The sequence below is a fragment of the Scyliorhinus canicula genome, chromosome 14, assembly GCF_902713615.1.
Source record: "Scyliorhinus canicula chromosome 14, sScyCan1.1, whole genome shotgun sequence".
NCBI lineage: Eukaryota > Metazoa > Chordata > Chondrichthyes > Carcharhiniformes > Scyliorhinidae > Scyliorhinus > Scyliorhinus canicula.
The window spans coordinates 111,109,502-111,134,598 of NC_052159.1; the positions used below are offsets into that span (position 1 = coordinate 111,109,502).

Sequence of the window (25,097 nt, forward strand, 5' to 3'; positions counted from 1 at the left end):
TTTTGTTGTCTGATCTAGCATTAACGTGAAAGACAAACACCCCTAGGGTTGTACTGCTATTCCAAATCAGAACAATGCTCAATTAAATATAAAGGGTGACAAGAAGGGCAACACAGATCCATTAGGAAGCTGTCTGGTCTGAGGGAATCCAAATACAAAGAATGGCTTGAAAATTGGAGCTGCTTTCATGAAAGAGCAGATGATGGGCGATTTGATTTAATTGTTTACAATTATGGTGGGATATGGGAAAGAGTAAACAGAAATGGACTAATGATTGAGGAAGCCAGAATGAGGAAATATAGTGATATGGCTTATGTAAGTGATTTAGGACACAGAGCAGAGAGAAACATTTTACATGGAGGGTTGTGTGCCTGTGAATTGCATATTGGAAGTTCATACAATGGGCTAGAATTTGCGGGGGGGGGGAAACAGCGTGGAATTCTGCCATCGTGCCACGGAGGGTTTGGTGGCAGGCAGGAACGGAGAATCTAGTGGGAGATATTAGACGGCATTTTGACTGTGCCGAGATAGTTGCGCTGCATCTGTATTAAAAAATGGACTTCGGTCGTCCCCACCCTCGGTGCCTGTATGCTTCGCGCTGGAGATTAAGGGCAGGAAAATGTCTGCCCCGAGGGTGTAAAATGACATTGCAATTCTCTCAGTGGCAGGTTAATGGCAGGTCAGTCTTCCCTGGCTGTTGGTGTGAATTCCATTCACATCTCATGCATGTTCAGTAAAACAGCTCCAACATCCCGTCAGGCCTTCAGATCTTGTGTCATGCCTAAATTACATTTATGTGAAACCCGATTGCTAAAGTGTGGCGTGCACAAGGTGACCCTCAGTTCACCAGAGACTTTGAGGTGAATGCAACAAAGCCTTTCAGCTATAGTGCTGGGCTACTCCTGCCCTCCAACTCCATGCTGAGCTGGTCTTTGTACATTGAGAGGCATGCGGACACTGTGGAAGGGAGGGTCGAACTCCATCCTGGTATACAATGCAGCACCACTATCTCGACACACAGGCAATATGGCATCTTACAAAATTGAGAGTTCTGTCTGGGAAGGGTATGATGAAATATGGGAGGACCGCTAAGCGGGGCTCTGGGGCTCCTTCTTGAAACGCATGCTCGCTCGTTGGTGCTGTTACAATGGGCAGGATCCAGGTCAATTACACAGGACACAAGCTTATTGCCAAGGAAGCAAGAGTGAGCCAGAATTCTAATTATGTGCTTTTAAATGCATAGGCATAACTCAATCAGCCTCACATCAGATTTGTAAAAGCTACATAGTGGCAGCCAAGAATGCAGCTTTGCTGAGTGAAGTCTATAACGAAGGGGGCACAGCTGGATCAGAAGGCGAAGGAAGGAAAGGCATCTACACGCACAGCTCCGGCAGGAGGCTGGAGGGCAATGTCAGGGGAAAGGCAGGAGCATCAACAAGAGGCTGAGCATCAGAGTCCCTGGCAGCAGAGACGACCGGCAACATCAAGGGTCTATCATACACAAGTGTATTTTCTACAAATGAGTGAGAGACAGTACAGGACAAGGCTGTGATTGTCCAGCGATCTAGTCCAATGAAATGACACATGCTCTGAGAAGACCTGACACCATGTGCATTTTGGAGGCTTTCCTTCAGCCAGTGGCCTGAAGGTGATGGCAGAACATAATTCCCAGTTCCTGGATTTTTCCAGGGAGCAACAGCGGGCATGTTCAGCATTTCTCAGTCAGGAACACATTGGTGTTGATGACCAATGCCCTTTACAGGAAGGGCCATCATGATGTAAACTTTGCTCTGGACAAGGATCGTCAGGCACAGAGATTCACATGCTTTGCAGCTATCTCTGCGTTCCCAAGAGTGCAGGGAGCAATGGACCGCTTCCATGTGGCTCTACGGGCTCCCTGGCAGCAACCCTTAATGTTCATCAATGCAAGGGTTTCCATTCATCAATGTGCTTTTGATGTGCGACCACCGAAAGCAGATGCTTCACATTTGTGCATGGTTCCCTGGGAGTTGCCATGACTCCTACATCCTCAGGCGCATGGGATCTTCGAGGCACCAGAAACTTTGCACGGATGGTTGCTACCAACTTAAACAGTGGCTCATGGCTCTGGTACGTCACCCTCAGAATCCAGCTGATAAAATCTACCATGCTACCCTCACCACCACACACTCACCCATAGAGCAGACGACAGGTCTTCTAAAGATGCGATTCAGATGCCTGGATGACTCGGGTAGCTCTCTGAACTCCAGATATGATTTGGTGCATCATTGCGGTTGGCTGTGTCCTTCACAGTCTGGCTGTGCAGAGAGGCGAGGCACTGGCAGAAGGTGAACTGGATGAGGAGGAGCCCGCCAAGGACAATGAAGATGAGGAGGTGCAGGAAGCGCAGGAGGGTGCTGAGGGACAAAATTAATGTACTGATGCCATGGAGGAGGTGCGATGTGCCCGTAAAGCCCTCATAATTGAAGGTTCCAAGAGAAGGAAAGTTAAATCCGCTGATCAGGTGCGATCTCTTCTCACCATCCAAGTAATTTTGTGACTTCTGAGAGAATAACCAATCACTCTCTGTGAGGACGGGTTCTGCATTCACACTTCGGAGTTCATGACTTACTAGGGTCCAATCTTAGCTGTGGTCGTCAGTGTCCTACTAATGCACACTCTGTCAACTTAAAGTTCAGCAGGGAAGACCAACAGTGTGAGTTGAGACTGGATACATCCGATGCCATATAAGGAGGCAAACATTTCTGCGAAGGAAATGTGGACCAGCTTAGGGCATTCATTCTATAGTGCATTTGCGTAGATACACTATCAGTTAGAAACCCAGATGCGCAGTCAGATATCTGATGAGCACTCCTCAGCCATTGTTATTCCTTGAGGACATTGTCAAAAAAGACATATCTCCCTGACAACACACAAGGATCTGGTACAAAATAGCATTGCGGTTGACAGACATGAATGCTCATCTTAAAAGGGGAAACTGAGTGCGAGGAAGGATGAAGCTCAGAATAAGAGGATTGCAAAGATCCAAACCAAAATGCTTTCATCTGACTTTCACAGTCAGCACGGTTTAGGGCAGCACGGTAGCATTGTGGATAGCACAATTGCTTCACAGCGCCAGGGTCCCAGGTTCAATTCCGGCTTGGGTCACTGTCTGTGCGGAGTCTGCACATCCTCCCCGTGTGTGCGTGGGTTTCCTCCGGGTGCTCCGGTTTCCTCCCACAGTCCAAAGATGTGCAGGTTAGGTGGATTGGCCATGATAAATTGCCCTTAGTGTCCAAAATTGTCCTTAGTGTTGGGTGGGGTTACTGGGTTATGGGGATGGGGTCGAGGTGTTGACCTTGGGTAGGGTGCTCTTTCCAAGAGCCAGTGCAAACTCGATGGGCCAAATGGCCTCCTTCTGCACTGTAAATTCTATGAATCTATGACATGTCAATGGAATGTTTTTCAAAAATATGCCATTTATTCACAGTGATAGAGCACCCATAACCTTGAGGTTATGTCAAAATTATTTAGTTTGCTTAACCCTACCACTATATCTTGGTTCAACCCTGACATCCACAGCAAGGGGGAAGGCAGCCTGCTGACTGCTACAACTTGATGACTGTGATAATTTTGCCAGATATTCTCTGGTGGCCTGAGCCCTGGAGGTGCTTGGCCTCATAAGGGTTGGTGTTGGATCAGGCAGAGGTGACTCTTAGTGGCTGCACACCCTTGGAGTGTCCTGAGTGGAGGCCCCTACGGTGTCCGGCAGATGCTCATCCTCCGTGTGGGTGCCAGAAAGCACAGGCATAACTCTAGCAGGAGAAGGTGCGCTTGGAGGGAGGTCAAGGTGCCTCGCCTTGGTGCTCACATGTCAGATTATGATATTAGACAGAACACGGAGGGACCTCTCCATCGTGCACTCTACTCTGACAAGTGACTGTCCTGTGTTCCGCAGCCTCCCTTTACATCTCCACCAGTGAATTGTCAGCTGCTTCCACATGTTCATCATCTGACTGGCACTGAGCAGCTGGCTGGTATCCAGCATCATAGAATTTTTTATTTTTTATTTTTTTCCCAGTGTTAGAGACTTGGACTGTTCCTGCCTCCGACTGCTGTGAGGATGTGTCTGTGAAGTGTTCTCTACAGAGTGACCCCGATTCTAACCTTGAGCTGTGCCCTATCGAGGTGTGTGTATCTGCGCTGCTGGAGGGAGCGGGCGAGTGCAATGATGGGTCTTCCTGAGCCACCTCATCCTCAGGATTGCTCCAGGAGCTGGGAGTGCTGCTGGGCTGACTAGCTAGCTGTGGTCTGGTGATGCTTCAAGTGCAGAAAAGGTGGATGAGCTGAAGCTAATTCAGAGTACATTGCATTCACTTTGAATTGCAAAATTTGGTGAAATGAAGGAGCTGAGATCCATAATAAGTTGTTGTGGGAGGCCAAGCTCTTTGTCGTTATGGGAGCGACCCCAGTCCTTGCCACTAAGCTCTGCAGCAACCTGCTCAAACTTGCTGAGGGCAAGTACCTCTGCCATGCCTCCCCCTGTCTGGGCTCCCTCATGTTTGTTGTGCATATGTTTGGCCCGTGTGGAGACAAAAGACAGATGTGATCGGAGGGGACAGTACAGAGGTTGGGTGAAATTAAAATTTTAAATTGAAAACTTGGACACATTGGCAGAGAGGAAGACAATGAATTCTAGAACAGTTAAGAATCATGTGTGGGCAGTATTTGATGGGGCATAGGATGGGAGTAACAAAGTTTTGGAAATTTATGGAGGTTGGAGAGACTAGCCATTGGAGCATTGTGATAGTTTTTTGAAATAAATTTAGAGTACCTAATTCATTTTTTCCAGTTAAGGGGTAAGTTATCATGGCCAATCCACCTACCCTGCACATCTTTTGTGTTGTGGGGGTGAATCCTATGCAAACAGGGGAGAATGTGAAAACTTAAAACGGACAGTGACCAAGAGCCGGGATCGAACCTGGGACCTCTGAATCATGGGGCAGCAATGCTAACCACTGCACCACCGTGCTGCTGAGCATTGTGATACGCGAGTCAAAAGGTGACATTGGCATGGTCAAGAGGCTTCAACAGCGGGGGGGGGGGGGGGGGGGCAAGAAGTTTGGACTCTCTTCTGCAAACGATAATTGATGCTCAATCAAACATTCATTTTAAAACTGAGATAGATAGAATTTTGTTATCCAATGGATATGGGGCAAAGGACGAGCAAATGGATTCAAGTCAGGCACCAGCCTTGATCTCATTGAATGCTGAAATAGGTTGAGGGGTTAAATAGTCTACTCCTGTTTGAATGTTCTTACAAAGAGGTAGAGGTGTATGGTGCTGGTGATGTGCAGGTAGGCTATCTTTCTAATGGTGAAAATGTGGAGTTGGAAGCTCTTTTTACAAAAGGAATTGGATACATGTTTTGTTGGTAATGGGATGAATGTTTATGACCAAATGTTTGAGTGTTGCTGTGATAATGGGAAGAGGGGAGATACTGTTAATCAGCAGCAGAGCAGAATTGAGTAGTTAAAGTACAGGGTTGCAGGAATATTCTTGAATTTCTTTATTAATGTTAATTGTCAATGAATATTAATGCAGGTCTTGCCCTTCGGAAATTAAATGGGTCATGATGGAGTTGATTGTATATTATTAGGGAATGATCAAATTACTGGAATGATATCTATGGTGCCAGGTTTCTCACTGTTCCTCCTTTAGTATAGGGAATGCAGACTATGGACAATGCTGGAAATACTCTGTTGAGCTCAGGACCATTGATGTAGATCAGCCATGATCTAGCTGAATAGCAGAGCTCGCTCAAGGGGGCTGGATGACCTTTCCTGTTTCTACATTCCGAGGTCATTACCCAGTAAAGCGGATGCATTTGCATCAGGAGGTTACACGTACCAGCCTGAATCCTGGATTTGAGCACACAATGCACATACATCCTTCCTTTCTTTCTTCCTATCCTTTCTCCTTCCCTTCTCTGTCACAAAGAGTAAGCAGTCCATGCAATTTGACTGGATGCTTACTTATCAGTAATATTGGAGGTGGTCGAACTCGCAAAACTTTGTACTGCCTCAGCACTACTGTTGACTGAAAGTACACCCCTGAGGCCATCTTTCTCCTTTAATGAAGACACTTACAATAACAAACAAGCCAGTTGGCATCAGTATTGTTTGTTTACTCCATCAAAAATGAACTGTCCATTATACTGGGTGTCTGTCAGAGGTTTTTAAGAGTCCAAAGAAGCAATCAATGAGTTTGAATGAACAGTTTGAGTTTGAGTTAAACTCCTTGATTTGATTATTAGCTAATGATCCACTGACTGCCATACTCTGGATTTATCTTCCTGTTATAGCTTAATGTCAAAAGTTAAGGGGAATTATTGTACCTGTGGAGATGCTATCAATTGAAGGAAGTTAATTTAATGTGGGATATTACAAGTTTCAATGTCTGTTTAAATAAGAACCCATCAAGATGTTCTAAAAATAAATCGGAAGGTAATGGATTTCTTGCTGTGGCAATAAGTTTTAGTGCCTTTGTAATCAGTGCCCTTCTATACTTCAATGACAATTGTGCAGCCCCCATTCTCCTGAGGTTTCTTGCATTTCCTTCATCTGTCACATCACAACACACCCCGAGTTAAAAGGAATGCTTCATTAATTGGCTGAATTAGATGAGAATAGCCTGCAGCTCAACTGTAAGGCTGCCATTGTGCTACGATGGGTATTTAAAAAAAAACTGTTTTCTTTCTCCTGGCAACTCTGCATCACAGGTGAAACTAATTGTGTACAGACTGCTTTGGCTTGCAAATCTTTGCAGGCTGCCTGTTGGGAAGACCCAGGATGTCAGTGCTGCTGTTCACAGCAAAGCTGTGAAAACAAACATTGAGGTATCATAAGTGCTGATGACAGAAACCCCAGCACAACAAACAGACCTTGGTCTAAAGAAAGCAAGAACTCTGCCCTCATCCTCCACATTCCCTCCCCTGCCCCCCCCCAACCAATGTTACTGCCTTCAACCTCTCATGTTCAAGCATCTGCAGTGCTCTGCCACTCCATTGGATCTATGCTTTATTTACTTTAGCTATGACTTGGTTGGCAATAGCTGGTAATGTTTAAGCTGAGTTTCCTTATCTTGACATAGGTGATATTGAACTGGAATTCTGCCCGTATCTGTGCTGCATTTCAGATGCGTTGATCATGGTTTCAGTGCACTGATAACTAACTTTTCTAGTAATGGAATCAAGGATACTGATTATGATTTCCTTTGGAGACAATGGCTGGCTAGTAATTGTACTTGTGCTTGAAACATGGAGCAAATGAGTGCAATGATTAGCACCAGGCTTTGCCTGGATTTGGAGCTGATCAATATGGGCCATCTAAGCTGCCAGTAGCAACCCTCAGGTAGATCCTACAAGAGGAAAGGAGGGAAACACAAGTTTCAAACACAGGCCCACAATGAGAGCCAAAAAATGTAATCAGAGATGCATGGAACCTAATGAAGAAAGCTTTGCACAGTTTGTGTCCAATTTTGCATAAAGGTCCTGATATAATCAGTGGACCCTGATGAGCAGATTCAAATAGCTCCCCATTTGAACTGGGGCAAATGCCTAAAAGTTTTTGATCGAAAATGATGATCGCGGAACTTCAGGTGCAAATCAGGTACGGGAGATTTGATTTCTCCATTCGCCTAAAACACTGGCAAAACAATGTTGCATAGTCCAGGATACCTTGATGTTCATTTTTATTGAGACTATTATAATGCACCTTTGCAGGAAAGCATTATGACATCATTAGAAGGGAAATGTATCATGTCATCCAGTCATAGCTTCACTTTTGCTTTGAGCAGAGCACAGACGCACACAGTTCGGATGCCTCCAAACTTTATCTTTATGTATAACTGTTCTCATGTGCCTAATCTTAATAAATGAACATACAATATGTTTATATTTTTTATGAGCGATTGGTGCCTTGCATCTTGTACAGTAAATAAGCCCAAGGTATTGTTATCATTGTAATAACACGGCATGATGATCAGCCGATGTAAGATAAGTGGCAAGAAGATTAAGTCCAGGTATGACATGGCAAACAGTCTAGGAGTGCACTACATGGCATGCAAAAAACACTTGGCATTTCAGTCAGACTGCATTGAAGTCACAGTATCAGAGAGTGTTGAAAATGCAGTGTGCTGACTGTGAAGAAAAGCTTTGATGACACAGCGCTGAGCTAGTGCTCAGATAAAGAGCTGGAAAGCAGATGGATGCTTCATGTTGAGATTGAATCACATAGCTTGTCAGTTCCATAAGTAGGACAGCTCAGCTAGAAGGAATAGCATCAGGTTAGCTCAGTCAGAAAAGACAAGTGACAAGGGTTTAGGCCGGATTTAGAGCGGGCAAAGGAGGGACAAGCAAAAAAAAAAGTCACAAAACTTGGGCCACAGAAGGTTGTTGCTATAATGGGTGGTTTCAGGAGCTGTTAAGCAATGAATTGAACAAAAAATAAAGACGCCATTACTCTATGGTACGTTCCCATCACAACTTGTCTTCATGGGTGGAGCTTTGGAAAAGTACGTGAAAGCAACACTATTCCAAGGTACTACAGAAGAAGGAAGGTCAAAGGGATATTGTCGCAATGTCTTAAAAATTCCGCAGTTTGAATGGGATGCAGCTGACCTACTATCCAAATATCTAAACACATACAAAGCTATACAATTGGATTCTCCGGTTCGCCAACCCCATTTTCCTGCACGGCATGTTGCTGCCGGCAGCGGGATTCTCCGTTAATGCAGCTGGCCAATGGGGTTTCCCATTGTGGCCCCCCCAAAACCATCAGGAAACCTACGTTGCCGGTGGACCGGAGGATCCCGTTGATGGAGAATTTTGCTGTAGGTTTCTTAATTCAGGTGTGTCTAAACCAGCAAGCAAGACATGAAAATTGTTTTTTTAATTTAAATAATTTTTATTCAAATTTTTCAACAACAAATTTTCTCCCAACAGTTAAAGTAAACAAGGTGTAAAACTAAACAGAAACAGAAATCCCCCCAATACAAAGTAATAAATTAATAACTAATAACAATGCAAGAAAGAAAAAAAAAATAGCAAACACACCGTCGCAAAAACAAACCCACTTAACAAATCCCGAACCCCCACCCCCCGGTTGCTGCTGAAACTTACCACCCTCTATCTCTCCGCCAGGAAATCGAGAAAAGGCTGCCACCGCCGGAAGAACACTTGTACCGACCCCCTCAGGGCAAACGTAATCTTTTCCAGCCTGATGAACCCGGCCATGTCATTGATCCAGGCCTCCGGGCTCGGGGGCTTCACGTCCCTCCACTGTAAGAGAATCCTATGCCGGGCTACTAGAGACGCAAAGGCCAGTGTACCGGTCTCTCTAAGACATGAAAAAATTGTCGCTCCATTTGGAATGGAGGTCTATGCAGTTTGAACACATGTTTAGTAGAAGAGCTGAAGGATGGACCCAAAAGATATAGGCTAGATTGAAAGACAGATTTACAATCAGGTTAAAGTTCCATATTCATTGATTAAATTTCACGTTATTTCAACAACAGCCTGCAAAAAACCATGGATCAATTTGGCAGCAGACGCAGAGGAAAGGGTATCTACTATGATTCATCAAACTCAGAGCTAGCAGACGGAATTGTTGATTTGGTGATTGCAAGCACTCCTATAGAAACATTCTAGAAAGATCTGCTAGACTGCCCCAAAACGTATTGCATCAAAGAGCTGCTCGAAGATGACCTTAAGCACAAAGTGATCCTTATAGGTTGACAAAGCTTACAGGTGCTGAGTACTAAGAGTTCAAAAATTATTGGTAAAACATTTCCGAATATGTGTGAGAAGTGGAATATTGATCACACTACTTCTTCACCCAATTAACTCAGATCTGATGGCGTAGCTGAATGAATGATTCAGATGGTGAAATCCCTAATTCTCAAACATAGGCAAACCAAGCAAGATCTATATATTACAATGTTACATCCGTGAGTGACACATTTAAGTTGAACTACTCCATCGCCATCATCGCTCATGTTTGGCAGACCAGCACATAGCCTAGAACATAGAACATAGAACAGTACAGCACAGAACAGGCCCTTCGGCCCTCGATGTTGTGCCGAGCAATGATCTCCCTACTCAAACCCTATACCCTATCCACCCTATACCCGTAACCCTTAACCTTACTTTTAGGACACTACGGGCAATTTAGCATGGCCAATCCACCTAACCCGCACATCTTTGGACTTTAAGTATTGGACTGTAGCAATTTACCTACTGTTACTCATTCTATTCTCTCAGAAACTAATGATCAACTTTTAAAACTGCAAGACAAGATGAACAATATGCACGACAAAGAAGTAGGTACAGAATTGTCAAATTTACAGTTACGACAACAAATTTGTATCCAGGATCACACAAAAGGGATGTGCAATTACTTCACACTTCTCTGCATTAATTGTCATCTGCCACTTGTCTGCCCATTCTAACAATGGATGCATCTTCTAGTGGCAGACGTTGGCTGCCAACAGGACCAAAGTCAATGGTGTTTTACGTGGCTTGCCCATCCCATTGCTGGGGAACCTGCTGTGGGGGGGTTGCCTTCAGTGGGAGTGAAAGATGCCGTTGGTGAGAAAGGCCCAAAACTCCCATCCAATAGACGGTTCTTCAGTTTCGTCCTTGGCAGGACCCATTGTGAGTGAGAATGGAAAATGTGGCATTTGAGGCCAAAAATCCATTCACTTTCAGCGGCACTGGAAAATCCCAGCGTGAATGTGGTCGGAAGATTTTGGCCAATGTGTCTATGACCTTTTGAATATCTACACTATCCTCCTCATAGTTTACAATACTTCCAAGTTTTGAACTCTGACCTGTACATCAAGGTTTAGATCAGTAAAATTTATCAGGAAAGGAGGTCCTAACACTGATCGCTGTGCAGCTCCACTATTAAACGTCCTCTGGTCCGAGAAACAACCGCTACTCTTTATTTCCTGTCACTCAGTCAATTATGCATCAATTTTGCTACTATCCCTTTATTCCATGAATTCTAACTTTGCTCTCAAGACGTGGACCTACAGCCTGACTCCAAAGAAGAAAACTAATAGCTGTACCATGATGACGGTGGTAGCAATCAAATGAATTTGATGTTAGAAAACGAGTGGACTAAAGAATGTCATTTGGACATTAAGTTGGATGAATTATGCACACAGGATAAGAAACCAAATTAATTGTCCTTATTTTGTATTACCAACTGTAATGATGAACAAGCCTAATCATGTACATTAACAGCAATATTTGCAAAGGTACATCAACTATGTGTACCTCAAAGACACTTGATTATTATAACCTTGTGTGGATCCTTGTAAGGTCATATTTGTAATTCAAGTGTAAATATAATTAACACAGGCTCCTGGTACAGATCATCATTTGCTATTGGAGCATAGCAAAGAAATTATGAATTAGCATGCCACATTTTTCCATCTAATAATTTCTGTACTGGAAGTCATATTTATTGAAATTATTTTGTTCATGTTCTGAAAGAATGTTGATGTGTGGTCATGGGTTCAGAGGAGAGTCGCTTGGATGATTCTGGGACCTGGGAAAGAAAATCTCAGCACTTGAACGTGTTCTTGTTGGAGATAATAAGACTGAGAGAGATTTTGTGCGCCAGGATTTTTATATAGTGAGGAGCATGAATCACGAGTAGAAGAAAGATATATCGTAGATGTCAGCTGAAAAGAACAAAAGAAACCAGCCTTGAGGGACATTGTTTGGTGAATATAGAAACTTTAAAAAAAAATAATTTTTATTGAAAAATGTTGTATTTATATAACAACGAACCGCAATAAAATACCAACAATAACAATAATGATAACAGTCATAAACATTCGCCCATCCTCAATGAACAACAAAACATATTAACAACAACTTAAATTAACACAATATTAAGTTAAATAACCATAGAAAAAAATAGAAACAATACCGAACCCCCCCCCCCCCCCCCCCCCCCCGACCCGGGTTGCTGCTGCTATTGACCAAGATACAGAAAGTCCAGAAAAGGCTGCCACCGTTTATAGAACCCTTGTACCGAACCTCTCAGGGCAAATTTGACCCTCTCCAATTTTATAAATCCCGCCATGTCACTGATCTAGGTCTCCACACGTGGGGCCTCGCATCTTTCCACTGCATCAAGATCCTCCGCCGGGCTACTAGGGACGCAAAGGCCAGGACACCGGCCTCTTTCGCCTCCTGCACTCCCGGCTCCACCGCAACTCCAAAAATCGCGAGTCCCCACCCTGGTTTGACCCTGGATCCAACCACCCTCGACACCGTCCCCGCCACCCCCTTCCAGAATTCTTCCAGTGCCGGGCATGCCCAGAACATATGGGCATGGTTCGCTGGACTCCCCGAACACCTGGTACACCTGTCCTCACCCCCAAAGAACCTACTCATCCGAGTCACAGTCATAGGGGCCCGATGCAGCACCTTAAATTGGATGAGACTAAGCCTCGCACAGGAAGAGGAAGAGTTGACTCTCTCCAAGGCATCCGCCCATGTCCCATCCTCTATCTGCTCCCCTAGTTCCCCCTCCCATTTAGCCTTCAGTTCCTCCACTGATGACTCCTCCACCTCCTGCATTACCTTATAAATGTCAGACACCTTCCCCTCTCCGACCCACACCGCCGAAAGCACTCTGTCCATCGCCCCCCGCGAAGGCAGCAAAGGGAACTCCTCTACCTGTCGCCTGGCAAACGCCTTTACCTGCAAGTATCTGAACATGTTCCCTTGGGGGAGCCCAAATTTATCTTCCAGTTCCCCCAGGCCCTCAAACCTCCCGCCAATAAACAGGTCCCTCAATTTACTGATGCCCACCCTTTGCCACCCCCTAAATCCCCCATCAGTGTTCCCCGGGATGAACCGATGATTTCCACCTAATGGAGCCTCCATCGAGCCCCTTGTTTCCCCCCTATGCCGTCTCCACTGTCCCCAGATTCTTAGGGTCGCTGCCACCACCGGGCTCGTGGTATACCTCTTAGGAGAGAGCGGCAACGGCGCCGTTACCAGGGCACCCAGGCTCGTACCTCTACAAGACGCCATCTCCATTCTTTTCCACCCCCCCCCTCCATCACCCATTTACGCACCACTGACACATTGGCCGCCCAATAGTACCCCAAAAGGTTGGGCAGCGCCAGCCCGCCTCTGTCCCTCCCTCGCTCCAGGAAAATCCTCTTCACTCTCGGAGTTCCATGTGCCCACACGAAGCTCAAAATACTGCTAGTCACCCTCCTAAAGAAGGCCCTGGGGATGAAGATGGGCAGGCACTGAAAGAGGAACAAGAACCTCGGCAGAACCGTCATTTTGACGGACTGCACCCTCCCCGCCAACGACAATGGCAGCATGTCCCACCTCTTGAACTCCTCCTCCATCTGATCCACAAGCCTGGTGAAATTATGCTTGTGAAGAGTCCCCCAGTCCCTGGCCACCTGCACCACTAGGTACCTAAAACTCTCCCCTGCCCTCCTAAGCGGGAGCCTACCAATTCCCTCCTCCTGGTCCCCAGGGTGCACCACAAACACCTTACTCTTGCCTAAATTTAGTTTATAGCCTGAAAAGGTCCCAAACTCAGCCAGCAGCTCCATCACCCCCGGCATCCCCCCCACCGGGTCCGCAACATACAGTAACAGGTCATCGGCATACAACGACACCCTATGTTCCTCCTCACCCCGCACCAAACCCCTCCACCTCCCTGAATCCCTCAACGCCATCGCCAATGGCTCGATTGCCAATGCAAACAACAAGGGGGACAGGGTAAAGCCGGAAGTACTCCGACCTCCTCCCATTCGTGGCCACACACGCCATCGGGGCTTCATATAGCAGCCTCTCCCATCTAATAAACCCTTCACCAAATCCAAACCTCCCATAAGTACCCCCACTCCACTCTATCAAAGGCCTTCTCCGCATCCAGCGCCACCACTATCTCAGCCTCCCCCTCAATCGCCGGCATCATGATGACATTCAACAACCTCCGCACATTCGTGTTCAGATGCCTTCCCTTCACAAAACCTGTCTGGTCCTCGTGTACAACCCCTGGCACACAGTCCTCTATCCTGGTGGCCAGGATCTTTGCCAGCACCTTGGCATCCACATTAAGGAGAGATATGGGTCTGTATGAACCACACTGCTGGGGGTCCTTGTCCCTCTTTAAGATTAAAGAAATCAGCACCCGCGACATCGTCGGGGGCAAAGTACCCCCTTCCCACGCCTCATTAAGTGTCCGCATCAGCAAGGGGCCCACTAGGTCCACAAACGTTTTATAAAACTCCACCGGGAACTCATCCGGCCCCGGCGCCTTCCCTGACTGCATCTGCCCGATCCCCTTAACCAGCTCCTCCAGCTCAATCGGCGCCCCCAACCCCTCCACCTGCTCCTCCTGCACCTTCTGGAAAGATAGCCCGTCGAGAAACCTCTCCATTCCCCTCCTCTCACCGTTGGCTCCGACTGGTACAGTTCCCCGTAAAAGTCCTTGAAGACCTCATTCACCTCTACCCCCTTCCGCACCACATTCCCACTCTTATCTCTCACACCAGCAATTTCCCTAGCCGCATCCCGCTTGCGGAGCTGATGAGCCAGCATCCTACTCGCCTTTTCACAATGTTCATACACTGCCCCTTGTGCCTTCCTCCACTGTGCCTCTGCCTTTCTAGTGGTCAGCAAATCAAATTTAGCCTGTAGGCTGTGCCTCTCCCCCAACAATCCCTCCTCTGGTGCCTCCGCGTACCTTCTATCTACCTCCAGCATCTTCCCCACCAGTCTATCCCTCTCACTCCTCTTGCTCCTCTCCCTGTGTGCCCGGATGGATATCAGCTCCCCACGAATCACTGCCTTCAAGGCTTCCCAGACCATCCCCACCCGGACCTCTCCCGTATCATTCACCTCGAGGTACCCCTCAATACTTGCCCAGACCCTCCTGCACACCTCCTCCTCCGCCAACAACCCCCCATCCAACCGCCACAATGGGCGCTGGTCCCGCACCTTCCCCACCTCCAACTCCATCCAATGCGGAGCGTGGTCGGAGATTGCAATGGCCAAATATTCGGCCTCCTCCACTCTCGGAATCAGTCCCCTCCTAACCACGAAGAAGTCTATCCGAGAATAAACCCTATGTACATGGGAGAAGAAAGAGTACTCCCGTGCCCTCGGCCTCACAAACCTCCATGGGTCCACCCCTCCCATCTGGTCCATAAACCCCCTCAGTACCTTGGCCGCCGCCGGCCTCCTACCGTCCTTGAACTGGACCGATCCAGTGAAGGATCCAACACAGTCTTGAAGTCCCCCCCCCCCCCATAATCAGACCTACCGCCTCTAGATCCGGGACACGTCCCAGCATACGCCTCATAAAGCCCGCATCATCCCAATTCGGGGCATACTCACTAGCAAGTACCACCTTCTCTCCCTGTAGCCTGCCCCTTACCATAACAAACCTACTCCCCTTATTCGCCACCACCTCAGATGCCTCAAACGACACATTTTTCCCCACCAGAATCGCCACTCCCCGGTTCTTCACATCCAACCCGGAGTGGAAAACCTGCCCCACCCACCCCTTCCTCAGACGGACCTGGTCCGCCACCTTAGGTGGGTCTCCTGAAGAATTGCCACATCTGCCTTTAGCCCCCTCAGATGAGCAAGTACCCTAGACCGCTTCACCGGCCCATTCCTCTCGCATTCCAGGTGACCAACCGGATCAGAGGGCGTCCCGCCCCCCTCCCCCGCCAACTAGCCATAGTCCGTCGACTGCCCGCCCCAGGCCAGCACCCCCCGCCCGACCCAGTCCCCACGGCGACAACACCTCACCTCTGTCCCCCCGGCCCACACCAGCTCCTTCCTGACCCTACCAGCAGCAACCCGGTATTCCCCTTTCCCCCCCCCCCCCCCCCCCCCCCCCCAGGCTAGGAACCCTCCTAGCCACAAACCATCCTCCATTGTACTTCCGTGGGTCAGCTAACTTCTGCTGACCCCGGAAACCCCCGCCAAAAATCCGACTCCTCCCAGAGTGGGATCATCCCCCATCCTGTCACTCCTCCATGCATCGCTCCAGCGTGGGGAGGAACCAGTTAAGGCCCCCCCCGTCATCATCTCCACCCCCCAGCCCCGCAATGTGGGAAACCAGAGGAAAGCCCGCGCTTTCGCACTGCCCCACCACACCCTTCTGACGCAGCTCCCAAATACCAGCCCCACTCCATACCCCCAACCCTATACAGAATACAACAAACCCTCCAACCCCCCCCTGCACAATACAAAACTCAAACAATGCCCTCCAACAAAAAACAGAACAACCCCCCAATAATAACCATATCAAAATTACAAAAGTACAGAAAAAACACAGCAACAGCAGAAACCAGCAATAAAGCATTACAACCGACCCCGCAATCACCAACCCCTAGTTTGAGTCCAGCTTCCCCGCCCGCACGAAGGCCCGCGCCTCCTCCAGGGAATCAAAATAATAATGCCGCTCCAAATAAGTTACCCACAAGCGCGCAGGCTGCAACATTCCAAACTTTATTTTCTTCTTATAGAGCACCTCCTTCGTCCGATTAAACCCGGACCGCCGCTTAGCCACCTCCGCACTCCAATCCTGGTAGATCCGTACTACCCCATTCTCCCAATTGCTGCTCTTCACCCTCTTGGCCCAGTGCAGCACACACTCCCGATCACTGAACCGGTGGAACCTCACCAGCAGCGCACGCGGGGGTTCATTTTCCTTAGGCCTCCTGGCCAGTACTCTGTGGGCTCCCTCCAGCTCTCGGGGCAGATGGAAAGATCCTGCCCCCACTAGCGAGTTCAGCATCGTGGCCACGTAGGTTGTCAGATCCGACCCCTCCAGCCCCTCCGCAAGGCCCAAGATCCTCAGATTCTTCCGCCTCATGCGGTGATCAAGCTCCTCGAAGCGGTCTTGCCACTTCTTATGGAGTGCCTCGTGCCCCTCCACCTTACTCACAAGGACCACGACCTCCTCCTCTCATTCAGCGGCCTGCACCTGCAAAGCCTGGATGGCAGCACCCTGGGTCGTCTGAATCTACGAAAGCTTTTTATTCTTTTCCTGCAGAGAGCTCAGCACCTCAGCATTAAAATCTGCAAAACAGCGCAGGAGAGCAGCTTGCTGCTCCTGCGCCCACAGCCTCCACTCCTCTGGTGCTCTGCCGGCTGCCATCTTGGAATCCTTCCCCCATTTTGTCTGGGGAGCTACTGCCGTTTTTTACCCCTTTCCACTCTGAGTTCGAGTCATGAAATGTGGAGAAAGTTGATCACCACACCTTCTCCCACCGGGAGACGTCGGAAAAATTCCGTTTTGGGCTCTAAAAAGAGCCAAAAAGTCCGTTTGAATCGGGAGCTCCCAAATGTGCGGCTTCCTACGTCATCGCCGCCACCCTCAGTCGTGAATATAGAAACTTGATTTGCAGCAAAAGCAAATAGTGCTGTGCCAATCAAATCCATCAGAAAGGAACTAGATCATTACTCGTTTTAAGAAAAGTTTTATACTTTTAAGGATATACGTCAGTAGATAATTAAATACTCCGGGGAGTAAGAGGGCTTTTCTGTTCCTGGGACCATGGAAATAACAAAGTGTCATCCAGACTCGTAACGTTAGCTCTCTTTTTTCTCCACAGCTGCTGTCAGACCCACTGAGATTGTCCAGTACTTTCTGTTTTTGTGCCCTGGAAAAAACACCTTGTCCCTGATTGTTTTGTACAGATTAAAGGAGGTGAAGGGATTGGTAAACATGGGAGAGATGAGCACCTCAAAAGTAATCTGTTAGAGCTGATCAAAACCTCACCCCAATTTACTTTTCATTCAAATTAATGGAATCAGAATCAGGCAGGGAGTGAAGTCAAAAATCTGTCCCTTCTGCTTTTCTGAATTAGCTTTTGTGAACACAGAGATGTTCAATCCTCTGAGGCTCTGTGGACAATAATAGGGTAGATTGTACCTGGTGGGCAGAATTTAATCCGGCCCACATGATTAGGTTGTTGTGGAGGGGGAGGGAGGTTCCATTAGTATGCATAGAGTTGTGAGACGGTGAGGGGCTGAGGCGCATGGTAGTGGTAATGTGGAAGGCAGTGGGCTGCTTTCAAATTGACTCCTTCACTCCCAGCAATTCTGTAAGGAATGGGAAGACATTCCTGCCCAGAGACCCATTGAAGCCCTTTAGTGAGTAATTAAGGGCCACTTAATGGACTTTTTCCCCAACCACTGGAAAGGAGGAGGCCACAAAGCAAGACCCGCCAGTAAATGTAGCTGGACTCATTATGGGCTGGGTAGGGTGGGGAGTGGGTGAGGGGAAGGGAGCGGGGCATTTGGTTCCTTCTTCATCAGGCACTTTGTGCCCCATGGAGGCCCCCATCTCAGTGGCAAGGTCTGCCCCTGTCATCTGCAGTGCATGGAAACAAACATCGAGCGAGGCAGCACGGTGGCACAGTGGTTAGCACTGCTGCCTCACGACGCCGAGGGCCCGGGGTCAATCCAGTCTCTGGGTCACTGTCCGTGTGGAGTTTGCACATTCCCCCTGTGTCTGCGTGGGTCCCACCCCCATAACCAAAGAGATGTGCAGGATAGCTGAATTAGCCACGCTAAATTATCCCTTAATTGGAAAAAAAGAATTGGGTACTCTAAATTAAAAAAAAAAGAAACATACATCGAAAATAGAAGCAGGAGTAGGCTATTAATCTCTTCAAGCCTGCTCCGCCAATGAATATGAGCATGGCTGACCATTAAATTCAATACTCAGATCGCACCTCCCCCCCCCCCCCCCCCCCCCCAAACCATATCCCAGATCCTTTTAGCTCCAAGAGCTATATCTAACTCCCCTTGAAAACACATGTTTTGCCCTCAACTACTGTCTGTGGTCATGAATTGCATGGATTCACCACTCTCCGGATGAAGAAAATTCTCCTCTCCTCAGTCCTAAAAGGTTTACCCCTTAATCTCAAACTATGACCCCTAGCTCTGGACTCCCGCACCATTGGGAACATACTTTCGGAATCTACCCTGTCTAATCCTGTTAGAATTTTATAAGTTTCTGTGAGACCCCTCTCTCACTCTTCTAAAATTCAAAGATATAATTCCAACCGACCTAGTCTCTCTCCCATCCCAGGAATCAGCATGGTAAACCTTCATTGCACCCACTCCACAGCATGAACATCCTTCCTCAGATAAGGACACCAAAATTGCATAAAATACTCCAGATGTGGCCTCACCAATTCCCTATACAATTGCAGTAAAACATGTCTATTCCTATAAAAGCAAATTACTGCGGATGCTGGAATCTGAAACCAAAGAGAAAATGCTGGAAAATCTCAGCAGGTCTGGCAGCATCTGTAGGGAGAGAAAAGAGCCAACATTTTGCATCCAGGTGACTCTTTGTCAAAGCTTTGTGTCTGTGTGAACTGACCCTCTGCAGGAATGTGGCCAAGTAAACCCCATGATGCCTCTGCAAATTGTTATACTCCATCTTAACTAGGATTTATATATTCTTCGTGTAATAGCGAATAATGTGTATTCAACATAATTATAATGCAGGTGCCTCTGCCTTGGACTCATTTGAACAGGGTCCGAGCACATATCCCTGCAATAGTCCATTGGTCGCTGCCTGCCAATCGGAAAAAGACCCATTTATTCCAACTCTTTGTATCCTGTCTTCTCATCAGCTTTCTGAAGACACTACCCACAATGCCATACGCTTTAACTTTACATAATAATCTATGTGAGGTCTAGTCGAAAACCTTCTGAAAGTCTAAATAAACCACAACCATTGGTTCTCCTATGTAAAGCATGATTCCCTTTCATAAATCCATGCTGATTTTGTCTGATTATACCACTGCTTTCCAAATGTTGAGCTATGAAATCCTTGATAACGGACTCAAGCAACTTCCCGACTGCCGACATTAGGCTCACAGGTTTACAGTTCCCTGTTTTCTCTCTATCTTCCTTTTTGAATAGCAGGCTGACATTAGCTACCCTCCAATCTGTAGGAATCATTCAAGAGCCCAAACATTTTTGGAAAATGACCACCGATGGATCTACTATTTCTAAGACCACTTCCTTAAGTGGGATGATTATCAGGCCCTGGAAATTTATCTTCCTTCAATTACATTAAGAATGAAAGACAAGGGCAGCATGGTGGCACAGTGGTTAGCATTGCTGTCTCATGGGACCGAGGTCCCAGGTTTGATCCTGGCTCTGGGTCACTGTCCATGTGAAGTTTGCACATTCACCCTGTGTCTGCGTGGGTTTCGCCCCCACAACCCAAAGATGTGCAGGGTAGGTGGATTGGCCATGCTAAATTGCCCCTTAATTGGAAAAAATGAATTGTGTACTCTAAATTTATTTTAAAAAAGAATGAAAGGCAAGGCCAAAAAACACTGAAAACCCCCCACCAATGGCTTAGAATGAAGCATCAGCACCTGCACCTGCCTTCAGGTGGAGCACACATGAATGTATATGCTAAAGATAGGACTGGAATAACTTCCACTTTGTGGGAGCTGGTTTTGCTTAGATCTATGGCCTACTGCAGTACATACTCTTTGAATTAAGAGTTAATTTAACTTTAATTCCTCCTCAGATTGCTCACTGTCATAACTAACGAGACTGTGGATATGAGCTAAATTTCTATTTGTATTTGGTAATATAAGTAAAATTGCCATGACTACTTTAGTTGGAATGGAATCGAGTAACAGCATGACCAAGTGTTCCTGGAGGATTATTTATATAATAACACACAGGTTACAAATTGTGTTTAAAGCTGTTAAGTAAACACTAGCCTCTGCTGTGAGGTTGTACATTTGATTGTTTTTATGCCATTTAAAATGTAGGCATGTGATGCATAAAATAGTACAACTTTTACTGTGTATATGACCTTATGCAAACAGACTTCTTTCAAGAGGGTATTTATTGTTAAAGGTGTTCAGCTTTGGAAGAATTTCATTGAGAAAAACCTAAGAACATGGTGACGAAGTGCATGATTGCTAACAAAGTCATGTGTTTGCGAATCCTGACTACCCTCCACTTGATTAAGCTAGCTGGAAGGAGAATTTGAAGAATTTGCCAATGTTTAAATGGTCAATAATCATGAGGGGCGGGGTAAAATGGCCAACGTCAAGAGGTGCCTGTGGTAAATTGAATTGTTTGATCATGGAGTGGTTCTGATAGTGATTGTGGATAAATGTAGCATTTAAGCCATGAAAATTATGCAACCGTGAGAAGTTCCACCCAAATGAGGACTATGAATTCAGCCTTGTGTGTGAGCACAGGTTTCTTTTGAAATGAATGGAGTGGGAAGTGTGGGCGAATGACAAGTATTTGCATTTCTCCCTTTGCAGCTCATTCCACATAAAAATTGAATAAGGGATGCTGAGTTCCGTCATCTTTGAATTACTCAACTTTGCCAACGTGGCAGTAACCGGTTGCGTAGGCAGTTACAATTACCTGGGTGATTATCTGTTGCCATCCTGTCTGGATTCAGTCCACTTCAAGTTTAACCTGTTCTTCTGAGGCAACTGCCTTGAAGTCAGAAAGGTCCATATTTAAATGTGTGGATTGGTGTCCTCTAATATTATCAGGATCAAACTTTCAACTTTGGCCTGACCAGCAGAAGGCATTTTTAAAACTTCCTACTGGCTCCTGAAGGAGCTAGAGTGCATCTTTGGGCTCTGTAAGGTATGCTTAGGCCTCCTTCCTTCTCACAGACCCTGTTCAAATCTCATCCATGTGACTTACCCTCTTGCCGAAGACTTTCATTGTGGTGCTAGCTAGAGGTCTTATGTAGCATAAACCTCTAGCCAGTTACCATTTCCTGCCAATTCCAGACCACATTGCTGACCGGCCAAGGTATTTAGATCACCTGTCTGCAGATGTTAAAATATGTAAAAGCATAATGAGGATTGAAGTAAAATCAGACTTAGAGTATCTGCTCTTGTTGAATCAAAGTCTTAGTCACTGAGTAATAGTAAGTAAAGTCGCCATAGTCCCAAATGACCATAGGCTGGTGGTGATTTAACCTGTGGATCACCACACCTCGGGCAAATGGTAAACTTGAGAAGGCGTGGCCTTCATGAATAACCTCAGCTGACACGGGAATTGAACCCGCGCCATTGGCTTCACTCTGCAGCATGAACTAGCTGTCTGGCAAAATGAGTTAACTTGGCCCCCAAAGATACTGAGTAGACCACTGGTATTAGACAAATTCCATTTCCAGTATGATGGTTTGTAAATTGCTATTGAGGAGGGAAAAGCTGGAAGAGACTATTTAAAAAAAGTTTTAAAATTTAGAGTAGCCAATTATTATTTTTTCCAATTAAGGGGCAATTTAGCGTGGCCAATCCACCTCACCTGCACATCTTTGGGTTGTGGGGGTGAAACCCACGTAGACATGGGGAGAATGTGCAAACTTCACACAGGCAGTGGCCCAGAGCTGGGATTCGAACCCGGGTGCTCAGCACCATGAGGCAGCAATGCTAACCATTGCGCCACTGTGCCACCCGTGCCCCCTATTTATATGCACTTTGTGTGAAATTATCTTCCCCCAGCTTTCTTCAACCAGTATTATTGATGAAAGCGTTCTTTTGGTCTGGTTTCATGGATTCTAAAAGATTAAAGGAGGAATAACATGAAGAACTAGGTTTGCTAGCTGTGATTAGTACTGGGGTTCTTATTTTCTTATAAAGCAATTAGAACAACCTAGTTTTATATAACATCTTCAACGTAGAAAAACAGGTCAAGGTGCTTTGGAGATGCAATTAACATTCGTTGTGGAGACACCGAGGTTATTTACACTGTTGACAAAATAAATAACGCTTCAAGGCTCGAAAGCTCCAGATGAATCTGGTCTGTAGCAATGCAGTGAAATCATGGGATGTAAAACAAGAGCAGCAGAACATCTGAGGCATGTAGCATCTCATGTGGGACATGGTCCAAGTGGACATCCTGATAGAAATTTTAGTTGTACTGAGAGATGGAGTAAAAGGATGGACAAAGGGCAAAAATTTGTGTTCACAATCAAGAAAGAGGGAGAAAACTAGGAGGTGAGCCAACAGAATAGGCGTAAGAGAAACCTGGGCTTTAAGTCTTGAAGGCGCTTGTTAATGTTGAAAAATTTTATGACTGATCATTTTGGAAATGGGATTGGTATAACACCAGTGATCTACTCAATTACTAAGCCTTAATAGGATGTTTATTTTGGTTCAATCAGAGCAGATGCTTCTAACACTGTCAATCTGATTCGATTACAGGGTAGTATCCTCTTTACGATTTAGCACTCTCATATATCAATGGCATTGTGGTTAGCACTGCTGCCTCACAGCTCCATGGACCTGGGTTCAATTCCAGCCTGGGGTGACTGTCTGTGTGGAGTTTGCACTTTCTCCCGGTGTCGGCATAGGTTTCTTTCGGATGCTCTGGTTTCATCCCGCTGTCCAAAAATGTGCAGATTTGGTGGACTGGCTGTGCTAAGTTGCCCCTTAGTGTACAAAGGTGTGCCAGTTAGGTGGGGTTACGTGTATAGGACAGGGGAGTGGACCGAGGTAGGGCGCTCTTTCAGAGAGTCAGTGCAGACTCGATGGGTCGAATGGCCTCCTTCTGCACTGCCAGAATTAAATGGTTTTATTCAATCTCGAGCAAGATGAATTTTAATATTATACAGTGTAAGTGAGGATTAAACTGTTATGTAAGTGTGGAAAAGTTAAAAAGTTAAAATAGGAATTGATAAAATGACAAAAGTAACAAAACTGGTTGTACAGTTGATGCTTGTACACATAGTGACAGAAATGAGCACGTAGCTAGTTACTTCACTGAATATAAAAGAAGTTTTCTGGTTGAATGCTAAAAGATACCCTAGTGGATTTGTTAACTAAGAAATCTGTGATTCCCCAGCTATTGGTTATACGGAGTATTACGTGAAATTTATAGGTCGCAAATTTTGGGTTACACTGTTATTCCTCATTCTAAGGGATGCAATGTCATTTGTCTGTTCTGTTTTCATGTCTTTCCATACCTTGTTTCACTTTTGGGTCAGGCCTCAAACAAATGACCTTCAGGAGGAATGCCAGAACCGCCACGCTGGTTTAATTTTCTCTGTTAGGAGGTAAAGTCAAGACCCACCACCGCACCCTGTCCCTGAGAGTGGCAGGCAATGGCCAAACAACTACTGGGGGGAAAAAAACAGACAAGGAAATGGCTCAGAATGAAACATCAGCAGACTACGAACCAAGCATCTGCCTTCAGATTGAGCACACATGAATGAATATGCTAAAGATAAGACTGGAAAATACATCCACTTTATGGGACGTGGTTTAGCATTGATCTATGGCCTATTGCATTACATTGAATTAAGAGTTAATTTTCAATTTAATTCCTCCTCAGATTGCTCACTGTCATAACTAACTTTATGGGCTAAATTCTAATTTATATTTGGTACTGTAAGTAAAAATGCCTTGACTACTTAATCATGGAATGGCATGGAGTGCCAGCAATGGAAGACCAAGGGTGGCATTTTGCAGTTTTTTGGCAGTGTCAGTTGGGTGGGAAAAGCGGATTGTAGCCCACCAGCTGGACTACAGACTTTACCCGCCATATTTTATGACACTTTGCCAACCCAAGAGGCATGTCCCACTAAGTCATGCTGGCTGCATAAATGCCTAATGTGCATATTGAATTTAATATAAATGGTGATCCTGACTTTTAAACTTGGGAACCCCATTACATCATTGACAGGGGACAGGGATAACTTTGTGGAGAAATCCTGCTGGTGTAAAAGCTGCTTTGGGTCTCCCACTTGATTGTCCACCATCTCTGCCATTCCTGTCCACTAGAAACACGGGTGGAAAGTCCCACCTCAAGTGTTCCTGGAGGATTATTTATACAATAGCGTATGGATAACAAATCAGATTTAAAGTTGTTAAGTAAACACTAGCTTATGGTGCAAGGCTGTACATTTGAATGTTTTTGTGCCTTTAAAAATGTCGGCATGTGATGTATAAAATCGTACAACTTTTACTGTGTATCTAAACTTATGCCAACAGACTCTTTCAAGAGGATAAATATACTGTTC

At 46.2% G+C, this 25,097-nt stretch overlaps 1 long non-coding RNA gene across 1 annotated transcript in view; it reads right to left on the reverse strand.

Moving 5' to 3' along the window:
* LOC119977835 overlaps positions 1–25,097 on the reverse strand; it is an 86,967-nt gene that overhangs the window by 54,870 nt on the left and 7,000 nt on the right. The window lies entirely within an intron of this gene.